The 17,386-nt window shown below is 45.8% G+C and overlaps 1 protein-coding gene across 2 annotated transcripts in view; it reads right to left on the reverse strand.

The window, feature by feature from the left end:
* The window catches only part of RUNX1 (RUNX family transcription factor 1), a 98,222-nt gene that overhangs the window by 60,155 nt on the left and 20,681 nt on the right, over nt 1-17,386 (reverse strand). The gene's annotated exons all lie outside the window — the stretch shown is intronic.

Here is a 17,386-nt window from a genome sequence, read left to right on the forward strand (position 1 = left end):
ACGGGACCCCCGTTCTTGTGATTTAGAGTTGCTTAGCAGAAAAATCTGAGCTCCGACTGCTAGAAAGATATGTTCAGAAATAACGTACTTTGAAGGTGTTTTAGTTTATACCTACATGCACCTGTTTAACCTGCAATTGAACTTTGCTCATGTGAAGATTATGCGACGCACCCACACGAGTAATTCTAGATCAATTATGCGGGGTACAAATTAAGAGGCATGCGCCCTGGCCGCTTATGTCACCATGACTTGCTTTAGAAAAATGCAACCACTCAAGCCATCTGAAAATATATTCTTGGTTAAAAATGCTTTTTTTTCTCAAGTGATTGTAGGATCTGACTACACGCAGGGTTTCCTTGCAGTCTGGAAACATGGAAACACATAGATCTGCAGATCAGCTGTATACACTAAACGGTAGGATGTATCTAATCAAGGCTAGTTGCCACTTTCCGTCGGGATATACACCTTCCCCAGCCCTTATTTCAATGTATTTGCCATTCGTGGGTCAATGAAAGCTGCCTGACAACCCCTGAGTGTAAGTAGTTCTGTTCAGCCAGTGTCAGAGGCCCGAGGTGCCCAGAGATATCTGGTTTGTGGCATACGCCGGGTAACACAATCTCTTGCAGAGTCTGCTGGGCGGAGGAAGAATGTGCCAGCGCCTGGCGCCCCTCCTCTGTGGCAGCTGGCCAGCGCACAGGGCTCATTAGATAAAGCTTATGTAGAAAATGGCCGATATCTGTGTGAATCATAAATATTGACTTATATCCGTGTTTGTAGAAAGGGGTGTAAGGACTTTAGCACCAAACTGCTCCCATTTCCCATGAAGAGCACACAAGCGATTGTAGCGCAGTGAGTGACGGCGTCCAGCCTTCCAAAGAAAAATCTGATAAAAAAAAACTAACTTCAGATAAAAAAATATAAAAAAATCTCAAATAAATCTGGAAAAATATTACCCAGACTTCCTCAGCCAGAAGATACAGCTAGCTGCTCATCTTCCAGGGGTATTACACGACGGTCATTCAGATCTAGGATTCGGGAGCTACGACTCTCTTCTTTGGCTTATAAACATGTCAATATACCCCCTTAAAGGAGTTTTCCAGCTCTTCTTCAGGATAGGTGGTGATCAGTGAGGGTCAGCTGTTTGAAGAGGTTGCCGCATTCCGGTGAGTGCTGTGGCTATACCAAGGACAGCGCCGTACATTGTATAGTGGCTGTGCTTGGTACTGCAGCCCCATGGACGTGACTGATGAATGTGACGTCACTGGCCTAGGAAGTTGGATCGGCTGATCGTCAGAGATACTGGGAGTCAGGCCAGCACCGATCAGATACTGATGACCTATTCTGAGGATAGACCATCAATACAGAACGCCCAGAAAACTCCTTAAATCTTAACTCCAGCTGCTGGAAAAACTACAACTCCCATCCTGCCCTGAGATCTATAACTTTCCATTGTACTTTATAATACAGTTACTGCTGTAACAAACCCTCAGCTGTGACAGATATTCGGTATTCAGCTTCTGGATGTAGATAAATACGATTCACTGACAGCAAGCAGAGCTCTGATAAAGAATTAAAAACTCTAAGTCTAATAAGTAGTTGTAGAACTTTTTATTAGATAATGATTGAAGGGGTATTCCCCATCTCGCTAGGATATGGCGTAACATTATGATCCAACCTCTGGGACCACCCCTGATCCCGAGGACTAAGGGACGGAGGTCCTTATCGCTCTGGCCCTGAACAACATGATTTTTTTTTAGGTTTGGGCTCTTTAAGAAACTATAATTAGCATTAAAGAAGTGGATGTGTCAAACCTGTCTGACCTGAATGGAGTCGTGGTGGGTGAGCTCATTTCTGAAGGTTCTTACCGTGTCACCCATTCGTATTTTTATTGTCATCCATGTAAAAAAAAAAATAATTCTAATAGGGAAGGTTATTTTTATCCCCAAACAAAGAGAACTGGGGCGTGGGGTGACCAGCAACGGCCAGAGCTGCATTTTGCTATTGATTATCAATTTTTAAAGGGGCACTCTTTGTAAAACTGATACACTGTGAAAAGACTAGAGCAGGGCCTAAGGGGGCGGAGCATGACTTCCTTCTTTGGAGTTTTTTTGTCATGCTCCACCCCTCAGGCCTTACACTAGACATAATACAGTTTTGCCTGGAGAATTCCTGTAAATCCTAGACATCCTAATTCATGACTAGCACTATATTAAAATACTTAAAGGGATATTCTGGTTTAGAAAAAAACACTTTCAATACATTTTAAAGAGCATCTGTCAGCATCATCGACCCTAGTAAACCAGGGACACCTAGTAGGGTTGATCACCCCTCCCTTGAAGCAATATAATGTGTAGTTTTTGAGGAATGTATACTTTTATTATTATGCTAATTATGTGCTCGGAGCACCTAGGAGATGGTCCTAGTCCCTACACCTCCGCCTTTCACCCTCTCGCTCCCCAGCTAATTGACAGGACTAGGCATCCTCACTGTTCTGATGCCTGGCCCTCAAATCTGGTGCATGCTCCAGCGAAAATACATCCGGTGCATACACAGTTGGGATCTCAGAGAGGGGACAGTGGAATGAGATACACTGCGCATGTGCCTATTGAAATCTTGCTGGCGCATGCGTGAGATTGCAGGGCCAAGAATCGGATCAGTGAAGATGCCTAGTTCTGTCAATCAGTAGGGGAGTGGCAAAGGGTGAAAAGTAGAGGTAAAGCGATGCTCCAAGGGGCTAGGCCTGCCCCCTCGGTGCTCCAAGCACCTCACTAGCATAAAAATAAAAACTAATCATTACACCCAGACTACCAGGAAGTAGTTTACAAGGGCTGCTCATGCTGACAGAAGTGCTTTTTGAGTGGTCTTTCATTTGAGACCTCCATGAAAGAGTGTAGAGAGTGCCTCTCACTTTGGAGACACGTCCACACATTACAGAGACTGCACAACAATTTCAATGGGCACCATGTAGCACCCAATTTCTCCTGTTGGGGTGCTGCAAGAGAATTGTTTAGGTCCCGTTTGGACAATCTGCTATTTTTGGGGACCCTTATAGATTGTAGAAGGAAGGACCTTAATCAGCCCTATCCCTAACTGTTGGACCACCCACCATACACTTGGACTGTTGAATGAAGGTGCATGTACCATAGAGGTTGTACCCAAGGGTGTATGTTACATAGAGGCTATCTGGTGACCAGGGATCTGTCTGGGGGTCTTAACCAGTCCAAAGCTCTACCTCATTATGGCACCGATGGCATAAAAAACCACAGATGTCTTCTATAACGGATGGGAGGGTCCGATAAACAAGTACGGTGGCATAAACTGGGGGCGCCATTATGTCACATAATTATGATACCAAAATGATAAGTTGACAGGCCAAACCAAACAACTTGACTATGAGCTGCTTCTCAATTTCTCAATATGGCGTCATCCTGCAACCTTGTCATCTCCCAGCAAAAAGTTGAAGGGATCCAGATGAGAATCCCATGAGTGGATTTAATATCACCTGTCCTTTATGTATGCCTCTCATGAGACATTTAACCCCTTTTGCGACAGGCCTAGTGATGTAACAAGGGACAGCTATCTCTATTCTGATCATTTTTGGGGGTCCCAGCAGTGAGACACTCACCGATCGGACAATTACCCCTATGGATTCTACACGTGGGAATATCTCTTTAAACATGATACTACGTATAAAAGTCAATGTTCTTTTAAGGTGACACTTTGCCTTTACATCATTTCGTAGCCCTGAAGCAGCCGGTAGACGCTTTATTACCTTCTGAGGGACGTAGCTATAAAGGGACGTGCGTCTGCGGAACGCTTCTCCGTTTTACATACTGCAATCTAGGCTCCTTATAAGAGAAATCAGCCCTCGGCAATGACGCCAGGATTACTAGGGAGAATTTTTTAAAGTTATTTCTGACCTTGATTTGTGAGTTTCACTTTAAGTGTTTGTGTGCAGCTCACATCCACCTTACGTCCCCTCCAGCAAGTGATCCCCTTCAGCACTGCAGTGACGTCAGGACTTCCGAAGAGTGTCCTTCATTCAATAGGGGCCCTTACAAGTGGATATGACAACTATATTCCAAAACAAATCACCTTTACATACAGTATATATGTGCATAGTGCACCTGATACAGTAAGTTTGGGAAAGTGGATGGGCTCAGACTACTTTGCCTGTTGCTGGGAGGTCACCCGCAGCCGAAATGTCCCCTCACTCAAAAGTCATAGCTAGGCTCTTCTTGTCTGGGGTAAAGGTTGAGTTTTCCACCCTAGTTCTGTATTCTAATAACCCCCTAGCATCCAGCACCAAGGCACATGGCGCCAGTCCAGTATAATGGCTGAGCTTGGTAATGCAGCTTAGGCCCATTCTGGGCTGCACATAAGCCGTGTGATGGATGAAGGTGACATCACTGGCCTAGGAAAAGGTTGCAGCACTAACCAGACCACCGCATCCTCTTTAATCAGCTGATCGGCGAGAGTTCCAGGAGTTGTCACCGGTCAGATACTGAAGCCCTATCCATAGTTGCTGATTGTCCTGATTTTCAGAGACAGTCCCGTCAAATTTGGACTGTCCCGGACCAAAAATGGGCAGGGCTAGTAATAACCCACCCGTAGGTAGGTGTTCCCAGGTGGAGTCTGGGTGTTCCCAGGAACAGGGTTTTGGATGCCCCGATTTTACCAACCTAATCGTTGGTAGGTATGCCTATCCTGCGGACAGGTCATCAGTATTGTACTCCCAGAAAACCCCTTTAAGCAACTTAAAAAAAACTTTATCTAACCCGACTATAGTATCGCTCCAACCCACCCTCACTTTTAAACAGTTACCCTGTGTAGTGGAACATGGATGCTACATGGACAGGGGTCTAGAATATGCTTCTGTTAATTAGATACTACTAGCAGTTGCCTAGCAACAGGAACAGCAGGAGGCAGGTGACTACTGAGGAGACCCTTACTCCTATGTGATGTTGGTGGCAGATATTGATGACGGACCGCCAGCCCACCAAGGATTTCTAAGGGACCTGATGACTCAGTGTAGAAATTGGCACATATCGGACTAGGGGACTTTTTTTTAAAGTTTGAAGCCAGAGAAGTATTCCGCACATCTCCGCCAACCCGAACGGTAAATGCTGCATTAGGGGAAATCTATTGTGTTCCTTCTAACACATTCACCTAAGTAGCTCGAGCAGAAATGTTCCACTTTCTATAAAGCGCACGGTCAGGGCAAATCACTAGACATGACCGCCGCGGATCGCTGTTACTTTCACTTTAATGTGCAGTGTGGCTAACCACGGAAAGATGTGGTTTTTATACTGAACACCAAAAAAAAAGCAGAAACGTTACAATTAACCACGGAAATGTGTTCAGAAAGTGTACCGCAGAATGTATAAGCGGCTTCACACGGAAACGTTTTCACTAATTCCTCTGCCAAATTCCCCATGTTGACATCTTATTTAAAGGGGTTGTCCCCTTTTTGTTGTTAGAAGGGTCCTCAAAAGCAAATGACATACAATATCCTGTGCCTAAACATTTTTTTTGGGGTGGTGGTGGTGGGGGGTGCTGGCAGCTACTGTTCTATTTTCCTGCAGCACCACCGGAGGAGAAAGTGTATTGCCCCTGTTTCCCCTATGCAAAGTCATCAACTCCTTACTTTATTTCACTTTAAAGGGTTAACTTGCATTGACTTCTACTGTTTAATACTGTTTAGCTGCATTTTATTTGTTAGCTGTGATATAAATCCTAATCATTTGCACTGCATTTGCACAGCACTGTGGAAAGGGTTAATGAATACTGAGAGACTTTTGGGACTTTCTAGCTAATAATGAGAGGCTAGTCATTTTCTACAGCTACCATAAGGCTTAAAGAGGAGCATGTATTGAAGGGAAAAGGCCAGACTTGTTTACCACTAAAACCAGAGAGACTGACCTTTTGACTCTCTGGTTTAGCTATGTTGTTGTGTCTGAAAACCTGTTTTTGTCTGGAAAAACAGCTGTGTCATTGCCATTGAATATCATAGAAGCTCTAATGCAAGTTCATCAGAGACGGAAGCTGTAACATTGTATTTGTTTGTGCCGAGCTTCTCCACTCCTCCCACTAGAAGGTTCCAGTCTAGAAATGTTATATGAGAAGAGCAGGCCTACCCCTAGTGTTTTGCAGTTAGGGAATAGTGCTTAGAACAATAGACTCTGCCAGACTGCATGAGTGACCAGAAGAAGACGCTGAGCCTTTGGCCAGGGTACCAGCCTTCTGAGAGAGAGGGGGACAGTTAGCTCAGGCCTTTCCTCAGCATGAAACCTTCTTCTGCCAGGGAGGAGACTGTTTTGCACTTGAGTTAGTCCAGTAAAGAAATACACTGGTTTACTGAAGACCCTGACTCGCTGGACTTGTTTCTCATTGGGGTGCACCACACTTTACCATCCCTTCCGGAGAGCAGCAACACGTGGTGGCACCTCAACGGTGTTTGGGGAACCCAGCATAGCGTTGGGGCCACCCCAAACCCGGCCACTGCAAAATGAAGTATTACACAGTTAATATAGAAATCAATAGACTGTCCATTTAATGCGTTGAGGTGTCGGGTCCTTCAGTGCAAGAGACGTTCTTTTTAGCTCCATTCTGGTTAAAAGATGAGGGTCCTGAGGGGTGAGCCCTAAGAATAACCTAAAAGACTGTTTAATAATGGGTTTTCACAACCCCCATAATAAAAAAAACCTCTCAGGCACCTGGGAATTAAATACTGATGCTCATAAATCTCTGATTGGTGGGTTTTGACTCCTGGCACACCCAATGATCAGGTGTTGGAAGGGGTAATATAACCCAAGCACAACGCCTTGGATTGTGTAGTGGCCGTGCATAGTATTGCAGCGCTATCCAATTCACTAGAATGGGACTAAGCTGCACAAAGGCCAAGTGATCCATTTCATGGGGGCTGAGGTCCCTTCCAACAGCTGACTGATGGGCTCTCCACGATCAGATATTGATGGGGACAGGTCATCAATATTTAAGTCCCGGACAACCCCTTTAAGAATGAGTGGAAACAACTGCCTGAAAGATAACCCACCAACGTACAAAGAAGCACTTTAACAAGACTGAGCTGCAATACTAAACACAGCCTACGGCAAAGGGTGGCGCTGTTTTAGAAGATATTTGTTTTTCTTGATAACTTGGAGACCAATGACAAAAGACAGCAGTGAAAACACAAATGACAAAACAGAATGAATGGGCTAACAATCTAATCTAAGAATATAGAGAAGAAATTTCCGCCTCCCTGGCAGTGAACAAGTTAATCCGCAGTAGGGTGGTCTGAGACGAGCAGGTTTTGCCAGTAGCCGGTTGAACGTGATATAAACGGTTGTAGATCTGGACTTCGGCCAATATCAGGGCACTACTCCCTCCCCGAGCAGCCTGCGAAGCACGCACCTCTAAATCTCTCCTCCTCAGCTCTGCCTCCTGGTATTAATATAACTGGTTTCAAAGTGAAGATTTATCTGGAACATGCCAAGGAAATCAGTCCCGTCCCCTCAGTCCCGGCAGGAACAGTCTGCGCGGTTTATGGCATTCATTAAAAGAACTAACACAGTCATAACGCAAATTGCCTCATGTTCTGCCAGGAAGAACTACTGAGGGAAAATTTCCAATATGGCAACCCCCTTATTTAAAGGAAGCCATGGGGCAGGTGAGTAACAACACAAGCAGGGCCACTGATTAAAATGAGAGCAAAATTATTTTAATCCAGATTATCAGATTTTCTGGATTATCAAACGATCATAGAAAATGATTAGACATCAAAAATAAAAGCTCCACAAGATATTTCAGTTCTGCGCTGCAAATGCATAATGGATTTTCAGATTTTCTGGATTTTCGGATGCTGGATTAAAGGAATCTCACTTTATTTGGTTACAAAAGGCATGGTATCACTACACTTAAAGGGGATTTCCAGAAGTACAATACTGATGACCTGTCCACTCCTGACCTGTTTAAAGAAGCCATCGTGCTCCTGTGAGTGCCACGGCCTCCTTGCTCCTTACTGAGCACAGCGCTGTACATGGTATAGTGGCTGTGCTTGGTATTGCAGCCCAGGCCCATTGAATGACCATGTGACCGATGATTGTGATGTCACTGGCCTAGGAAGGTGAGATCTGTGGCCTCATCAAACAGCTGATCGGCGGGGACGTCCCCTACTGATCAGTTATTGATTACCTATCCTAAGGTTAGGTAATTTGCTCCCAGAGAACCCCTTTAAGGCCTGGAAATAAAATCCCAAAATTCACTCTAAGGCCTCTTTCACACGGGCGTTGCGGGAAAATGTGCGGGTGCGCTGCGGGAACACGCGCGATTTTTCCGCGCGAGTGCAAAACATTGTAATGCGTTTTGCACTCGCGTGAGAAAAATCGCGCATATTTGGTACCCACACCCAAATTTCTTCACAGAAGTTCGGGCTTGGGATTGGTGTTCTGCAGATTGTATTATTTTCCCTTATAACATGGTTATAAGGGAAAATAATAGTATTCTGAATACAGAATGCATAGCAAAATAGTGCTGGAGGGGTTAAAAAAATAATAATAATAATTTAACTCACCTTAGTCCACTTGATCGCGAAGCCGGCATCTCCTTCTGTCTTCATCTTTGCTATGTGCAGTAACAGGACCTGTGGTGACGTCACTCCGGTCATCACATGGTCAGTCACATGATATTTTACCATGGTGATGGATCATGTAATGACCGGAGTGAAGTCACCACAGGTCCTGTTACTGCACACAGCTAAGATGAAGACAGAAGGAGATGCCGGCTTCGCGATCAAGTGGACTAAGGTGAGTTAAATTATTTTTTGTACTATGCATTCTGTATTCAGAATGCTATTATTTTCTCCTAGCAACAGTGTGTGAAAATCGCACCGCATCCGCACTTGCTTGCGGATGCTTGCGATTTTCACGCAACCCCATTCTATTCTATGGGGCCTGCGTTACGTGAAAAACGCAGAATATAGAGCATGCTGCGATTTTCACGCAACGCATAAGTGATGCGTGAAAATCACCGCTCATGTGAACAGCCCCATAGAAATTAATGGGTCGGGATTCAGTGCGGGTGCAATGCGTTCAACTCACGCATCGCATCCGCACGGAATACTCGCCCGTGTGAAAGGTTGTGAAAGCGGTTGTGTCATGAAACATATTCTTTATTTTTCAAACCAGCCCCTGGATCTGAATACTTTTGTGATTGCATGTAATTAAAAATGTTGTATAGCCAGTGAGTCATTCAATAAAATGTATCTGTATAGTGCCACCTGCTGCTTGTTCTTTTCTGTATTTTTTTGTTCACCTCACTGAGGTGGTCACACGTGCTCAGTTTAAATCTTCAACGGCCACCAGCCGTATGTTTTGTTAGAAGCTACAGGGAGAGAGCTACAGCAGAAAGGACACGCCCCCTGAGCTGCCAGGCTGAAGAGAATGCGGCACAGCTATGCCACACTCTTTTTTTACCAAATTTGCCGGGACTATCTCTGAATATTAGGGACACTCCCTGCAAATTCAGGATCGTCTGTAACTATGCACGTCAACTGTTTTCTTCCACGCTACTGATTTCTAATCCACCCAGAAAAATCTGGACCGTATCTTCTACGGCATGGATATACGTGCCATAATCCACTTGGAAATTTCGTCGAGAGCTAATGTGTTGGCCAAATCGTTACAATAAAGATTTTTCCATTTTGAAAGACCTTGGGCCTAATGGTAAAACTGTCTTCGTTGCCCCTAGCAACCAATCAGAGCTCAGCTTTCAATTCCTAAAGGGCTCTGAAAGAATAAAAGCTGAGCTCTGATTGGCTGCTATGGCTTACTAAGACTTTTTTTACTGTCGGCATGTTTTTAAAAACTTGTGTTCGGCCCATTGGTTTCTACGAAAGCTGAGAAACAAGCAATATGGCCACCGTTACAGCTCTCACTGGCACTCAGCGTCCTCAGGCTCCTGAAAGGCGTTAGTTCACCTTTATGAAACTGTCTAAAATGAGAAACTGCCTTTGTTGCCTATAGCGACCAGTCACCGCGCAGCTTTCATTTTGTCAGAGCACGAGTAGAAATGAAAGCTGCGCTGTGATTGGTTGTTTTTCTTTTACGTTCTAATCTCACCATGCTGGGCCTTGTAGTCCTGCAACAGCTGGCGAGGCACACGTTATCAAATCCCTGACTACGACTAGCGACCGAGGAATGCGAATGTCACGGGATACCACTTTGAATATATAGAAATGTATAGATTACATAGGTCTCAGTTACGACTAATCTAAATGTAATCTGACTGGGTGACAGGTGAATCGATTAACCTCTTCTGTTCTGGACAGAAGCAATGCAAGAGCTAAAAATGTAAAAATAATTAAATAAAAAGCCCAAAATATAAAAAAAGAAAACAGCTGTAAAACTGGAGAGTTCCTAGCGGAAAGGAACAGGCGACCGTCTAGTATTATTACGCTCCCGGGAATAACCCCACCCCAGTCCATTATCAAGAAAAATAATCTTGGAAGGAAATTATTATAGACACAAATATACAGCAGTCTTAATGGAAGTATTAAGTACTCGGCTATTTCCTACTGGGAAGTCATTGAACTTCCTATTGTCCAAATACCAGAAGATTTGCCAGATTCCAAAGCTAAATAAATGCAAGGCGGGCCGGGGGACCTTCATCTAGAAGGAAAACTACTATGGAGAACCTTCAGTGTGTGGTTGAGGTGGACCATACCATTCAGTATGTCATTTTTTATAAAAAATTTGATACACAATGCCCCTCCCCCGACTTACCTCAGTGAGCATGTAGCATACAATGTCTTATTTTGCTGCCTATACCTCCCTTTAATGATATGTAAGGGGAACTTCCTGTGACCACTTCAATACTCGTAGCTCACTGTACTCAACTGGTAGTCACCCAGACAGGAAGTGACGGGTTACTAGGAAACCAGAAAGGAATTTCAAGATTTGCCAGATTCCAAAGCTAAATAAATGTAAGGCGGGTGAAATCACAGCCAAGTCGCTGGCAAGTCAAAGGTGAGTCGCAAGTCACACATGACTTACATCAAAGTCAATGAAGTGCAAATCATGCGCGACCTGCACTGACACGTTTCCGTGTAGCCGAACCCACAGCTCACCAAGCTCCGTACATTGTATAGTGCCCGTTCTTGGTATCGCTGCTCAGTCCCATTAACTTCAAAATGGGCTGAGCTGCGCCTAGGCCACGTGACCGATGCACTGGCCTACAGAAGGCTGCGGAGCTACTGCAAGTGCCACTGCCTTCTCAAACAGCTGATCAGCGGAGGTCCCCCGGGTGGCAGACCCCCACCAGGGGATAGGTCATCAGTTTAAAAAACTCGGAAAACCCCTTTAATGTGTCATGTGTGTTAGAAGTGGACTCATGTTTCTTGGGTATGAGGGTCCCTACGATATGTAAGACAAAATTCCTGTGACCACTTCAATACAGGGAGCTAACTGTATACAACTGGTGGTCACCCAGACAGGAAGTGAGCGGTTACTAGGAAACCAGAGAAGAATTCCAAACAGAATTCTCTAAGGAGACCCGGCAAGGATGGAAATGGGGAGCATGAAAAAAGGAGGGTCGGATAAGGTTTATTGTAGCCCTTTGGGACCAGTGTTGTCAACAGACTCGTTTTATAAGCCTCCCACTAATTCTGAACTAAAAGTTGAGATTAAACCCGCGAAATATTTTTAAATTTAAAGCGCCCATTAGGGTAGCTGGAAAATCATGTCCCACCCCCCCTGCCCCCCCTGTCAGAGGGCCACATGAAGCACTTGCACGCCGCCCTGACCCATCATAAAGTCTCTCCCCTCCATTCTTCTGGCACTCCTCAGTGGCGCCCCTTAGGGTCCATTCACACGTCCGTAAGTGTTTTGCGGATTTGCAAATTGCGGATCTGCAAAACACAGACACTGGCAATGTGCATTCCGCACATCGCCGGTACTATAATAGAAAATGCCTAATCTTATCCACAATTGCGGACAAGAATAGGACATGTTCTATTTTTTTGCGGAAACGAAAGCACGGATGCAGAAGTGCGGATCTGCAAATGCGGATGCAGACAGCACATTCCGGGCCCATTGAAAAGGAATAGGTCTGCACCCGTTCCGCAAAATTGCGGAACGGACGCGAGCCCATTTTGCGGACGTGTGAATAGACCCTTAGTGGGTGTCAATTCTGATCATTCTATATGTACATACCCTATCAGAGAGCGGCTCACGCCATTACGTCTCATGTTCCTTTCGGTTTGTGTCACCATTACTATGGGGAAGTCATTTTCTTACACGCTCTGTTTCCTGTGAGCGACTGGTTAAACTATTTGACTTCAGGTTTCTATGCTGTAAGCTGCTGTGGACGTGCAAAACCGGGGCCGCGCTGATGGTAGATTCCGTTTCCAACCGAGGTACCGAAACCTCCCTAGGACAGCATTACCGCCATATTACTTCACACTGTTACAGAACCGCAATATGGTCATGTCCCTACAGCTAACATGTTACTTGAATGGCGGTTTTTAGTGACCACAGACGTGGCTTACAAAGGGAGAGAAACAAAACACCGCCACATTCAAATTAGTGGTTGTAATCCACCGGCGCTCGTGTCTTGTGGGTAATGAGATGATGGCGTTACTATTTGTACATTACACAGACAGAACAAACAGCGCTCAGCCCTTTGTGTTCACCTGTGGTGAGCATTCTGCCTGTGCCCACACACACTATAGGGAAGCAATAGAGGAAACACGATATCAAACAGCCTAAAAGCCTAAAATCAAAGACGCCTCAGTGAAAAGAAGTCCCATAAGCTTTCACATTAGCGTTTTTTGCGGATCAGTCATGGATCTGCAAAAACGCTTCTGTTACTATAATACAACCGCATGCATCCGTCATGAACGGATCCGGTTGTATTATGTCTTCTATAGCCATGACGGATCCGTTTTCTATTGTGCCCAATGGGGGACGGATCCGTTTTCTATTGTGCCAGTGAAAACGGATCCGTCCCCATTGACTTACACTGTGTGTCAGGACGGATCCGTCTTGCTCCGCACCACATCGCTTGCAGCGTTTTTCTGTCCGCGATGGGGACGCAACCATTTTGGTGCCTTCCGTTTCGTTCAGTTCAGTTTTGTCCCCATTGACAATGAATGGGGACAAAACTGAAGCGTTTTTTTCCGCTATTGAGATCCTATGATGGATCTCAATAGCGGAATTGAAAACGCTAATGTGAAAGTAGCCTAAATCGCCAAGATGTCACAGTGGTTTCTTAGAGTCCCACAATATGGGTCAACCTAAGGGCTGCCACTGATGATCGGGTGACCACCATCATTCAAACACTGTGTGGAGCTGATATTTGCATAGTTGCCGACATAATTGGGAACATTTAAGCCCTGCCTCTGAAACAGCCTGAAATGCTCTGGAACGTCCACTTATTTTCAGAAACCACTCCCCTTTCCGCTTCTTTGTGGTCAGGTCCGCCCCTTCCAATCCATTTTTGGAATTATTTGAGCACAATATGAGGGTACTTTGTAATATGAGAATTGCGCCACCGCACAGGGCGACATTTAATGTACGGCCTGTAATATTAGAATTGCGCCACCGCACAGGGTGACATTTAATGTACGGCCTGTAATATGAGAAGTGCGCCACCGCACAGGGTGACATTTAATGTACGGCCTGTAATATGAGAAGTGCGCCATAGCACAGGGCGACATTTAATGTACGGCCTGTAATATGAGAAGTGCGCCACCGCACAGGGCGACATTTAATGTACGGCCTGTAATATGAGAAGTGCGCCACAGCACAGGGCGACATGTAATGTACGGCCTGTAATATGAGAAGTGCGCCACAGCACAGGGCGACATGTAATGTACGGCCTGTAATATGAGAAGTGCGCCAGAGCACAGGGCGACATTTAATGTACGGCCTGTAATATGAGAAGTGCGCCACAGCACAGGGCGACATTTAATGTACGGCCTGTAATATGAGAAGTGCGCCACCGCACAGGGTGACATTTAATGTACGGCCTGTAATATGAGAAGTGCGCCACCGCACAGGGCGACATTTAATGTACGGCCTGTAATAAGAGAAGTGCGCCACCGCACAGGGCGACATTTAATGTACGGCCTGTAATAAGAGAAGTGCGCCACCGCACAGGGCGACATTTAATGTACGGCCTGTAATATGAGAAGTGCTCCACAGCACAGGGCGACATTTAATGTACGGCCTGTAATATGAGAAGTGGGCCACCGCACAGGGCGACATTTAATGTACGTCCTATAATATGAGAAGTGCGCCATCGCACAGGGTGACATTTAATGTACGGCCTGTAATAAGAGAAGTGCTCCACAGCACAGGGCGACATTTAATGTACGGCCTGTAATAAGAGAAGTGCTCCACAGCACAGGGCGACATTTAATGTACGGTCTGTAATATGAGAAGTGGGCCACCGCACAGGGCGACATTTAATGTACGGCCTGTAATATGAGAAGTGGGCCACCGCACAGGGCGACATTTAATGTACGTCCTATAATATGAGAAGTGCGCCATCGCACAGGGTGACATTTAATGTACGGCCTGTAATAAGAGAAGTGCTCCACAGCACAGGGCGACATTTAATGTACGGCCTGTAATAAGAGAAGTGCTGCACAGCACAGGGCGACATTTAATGTACGGCCTGTAATATGAGAAGTGCGCCACAGCACAGGGCGACATTTAATGTACGGCCTGTAATAAGAGAAGTGCTCCACCGCACAGGGCGACATTTAATGTACGTCCTATAATATGAGAAGTGCGCCATCGCACAGGGCGACATTTAATGTACGGCCTGTAAATAAGAGAAGTGCTCCACAGCACAGGGCGACATTTAATGTACGGCCTGTAATATGAGAAGTGCTCCACAGCACAGGGCGACATTTAATGTACAGCCTGTAATATGAGAAGTGCGCCACAGCACAGGGCGACATTTAATGTACGTCCTATAATATGAGAAGTGCGCCATCGCACAGGGTGACATTTAATGTACGGCCTGTAATATGAGAAGTGCTCCACAGCACAGGGCGACATTTAATGTACAGCCTGTAATAAGAGAAGTGCTCCACAGCACAGGGCGACATTTAATGTACGTCCTGTAATATGAGAAGTGCGCCACCGCACAGGGTGACATTTAATGTACGGCCTGTAATATGAGAAGTGCGCCATAGCACAGGGCGACATTTAATGTACGGCCTGTAATATGAGAAGTGCGCCACAGCACAGGGCGACATTTAATGTACGGCCTGTAATAAGAGAAGTGCTCCACAGCACAGGGTGACATTTAATGTACGGCCTGTAATAAGAAAAGTGCTCCACAGCACAGGGCGATATTTAATGTACGGCCTGTAATATGAGAAGTGCTCCACAGCACAGGGCGACATTTAATGTACGGCCTGTAATATGAGAAGTGCGCCACAGCACAGGGCGACATTTAATGTACGGCCTGTAATATGAGAAGTGCGCCACCGCACAGGGTGACATTTAATGTACGGCCTGTAATATGAGAAGTGCGCCACCGCACAGGGCGACATTTAATGTACGGCCTGTAATAAGAGAAGTGCGCCACCGCACAGGGCGACATTTAATGTACGGCCTGTAATAAGAGAAGTGCTCCACAGCACAGGGCGACATTTAATGTACGGCCTGTAATATGAGAAGTGCGCCACAGCACAGGGCGACATTTAATGTACGGCCTGTAATATGAGAAGTGGGCCACCGCACAGGGCGACATTTAATGTACGTCCTATAATATGAGAAGTGCGCCAGCGCACAGGGCGACATTTAATGTACGGCCTGTAATAAGAGAAGTGCTCCACAGCACAGGGCGACATTTAATGTACGGCCTGTAATAAGAGAAGTGCTCCACAGCACAGGGCGACATTTAATGTACGGTCTGTAATATGAGAAGTGGGCCACCGCACAGGGCGACATTTAATGTACGGCCTGTAATATGAGAAGTGGGCCACCGCACAGGGCGACATTTAATGTACGTCCTATAATATGAGAAGTGCGCCATCGCACAGGGTGACATTTAATGTACGGCCTGTAATAAGAGAAGTGCTCCACAGCACAGGGCGACATTTAATGTACGGCCTGTAATAAGAGAAGTGCTGCACAGCACAGGGCGACATTTAATGTACGGTCTGTAATATGAGAAGTGCGCCACAGCACAGGGCGACATTTAATGTACGGCCTGTAATAAGAGAAGTGCTCCACCGCACAGGGCGACATTTAATGTACGTCCTATAATATGAGAAGTGCGCCATCGCACAGGGCGACATTTAATGTACGGCCTGTAAATAAGAGAAGTGCTCCACAGCACAGGGTGACATTTAATGTACGGCCTGTAATAAGAGAAGTGCTCCACAGCACAGGGCGATATTTAATGTACGGCCTGTAATATGAGAAGTGCTCCACAGCACAGGGCGACATTTAATGTACGGCCTGTAATATGAGAAGTGCGCCACAGCACAGGGCGACATTTAATGTACGGCCTGTAATATGAGAAGTGCGCCACCGCACAGGGTGACATTTAATGTACGGCCTGTAATATGAGAAGTGCGCCACAGCACAGGGTGACATTTAATGTACGGCCTGTAATAAGAGAAGTGCTCCACAGCACAGGGCGACATTTAATGTACAGCCTGTAATATGAGAAGTGCGCCACAGCACAGGGCGACATTTAATGTACGGCCTGTAATAAGAGAAGTGCTCCACAGCACAGGGCGACATTTAATGTACGGCCTGTAATATGAGAAGTGCTCCACAGCACAGGGCGACATTTAATGTACGGCCTGTAATAAGAGAAGTGCTCCACAGCACAGGGCGACATTTAATGTACAGCCTGTAATAAGAGAAGTGCTCCACAGCACAGGGCGACATTTAATGTACGGCCTGTAATATGAGAAGTGCTCCACAGCACAGGGCGACATTTAATGTACGGCCTGTAATATGAGAAGTGCTCCACAGCACAGGGCGACATTTAATGTACGGCCTGTAATATGAGAAGTGCTCCACAGCACAGGGCGACATTTAATGTACGGCCTGTAATAAGAGAAGTGCTCCACAGCACAGGGCGACATTTAATGTACAGCCTGTAATATGAGAAGTGCGCCACAGCACAGGGCGACATTTAATGTACGGCCTGTAATAAGAGAAGTGCTCCACAGCACAGGGTGACATTTAATGTACAGCCTGTAATAAGAGAAGTGCTCCACAGCACAGGGCGACATTTAATGTACGGCCTGTAATAAGAGAAGTGCTCCACAGCACAGGGCGACATTTAATGTACTGCCTGTAATATAAGAAGTGCGCCACAGCACAGGGCGACATTTAATGTACGGCCTGTAATA

The sequence above is a fragment of the Bufo gargarizans genome, chromosome 3, assembly GCF_014858855.1.
Source record: "Bufo gargarizans isolate SCDJY-AF-19 chromosome 3, ASM1485885v1, whole genome shotgun sequence".
Classification (NCBI taxonomy): domain Eukaryota; kingdom Metazoa; phylum Chordata; class Amphibia; order Anura; family Bufonidae; genus Bufo; species Bufo gargarizans.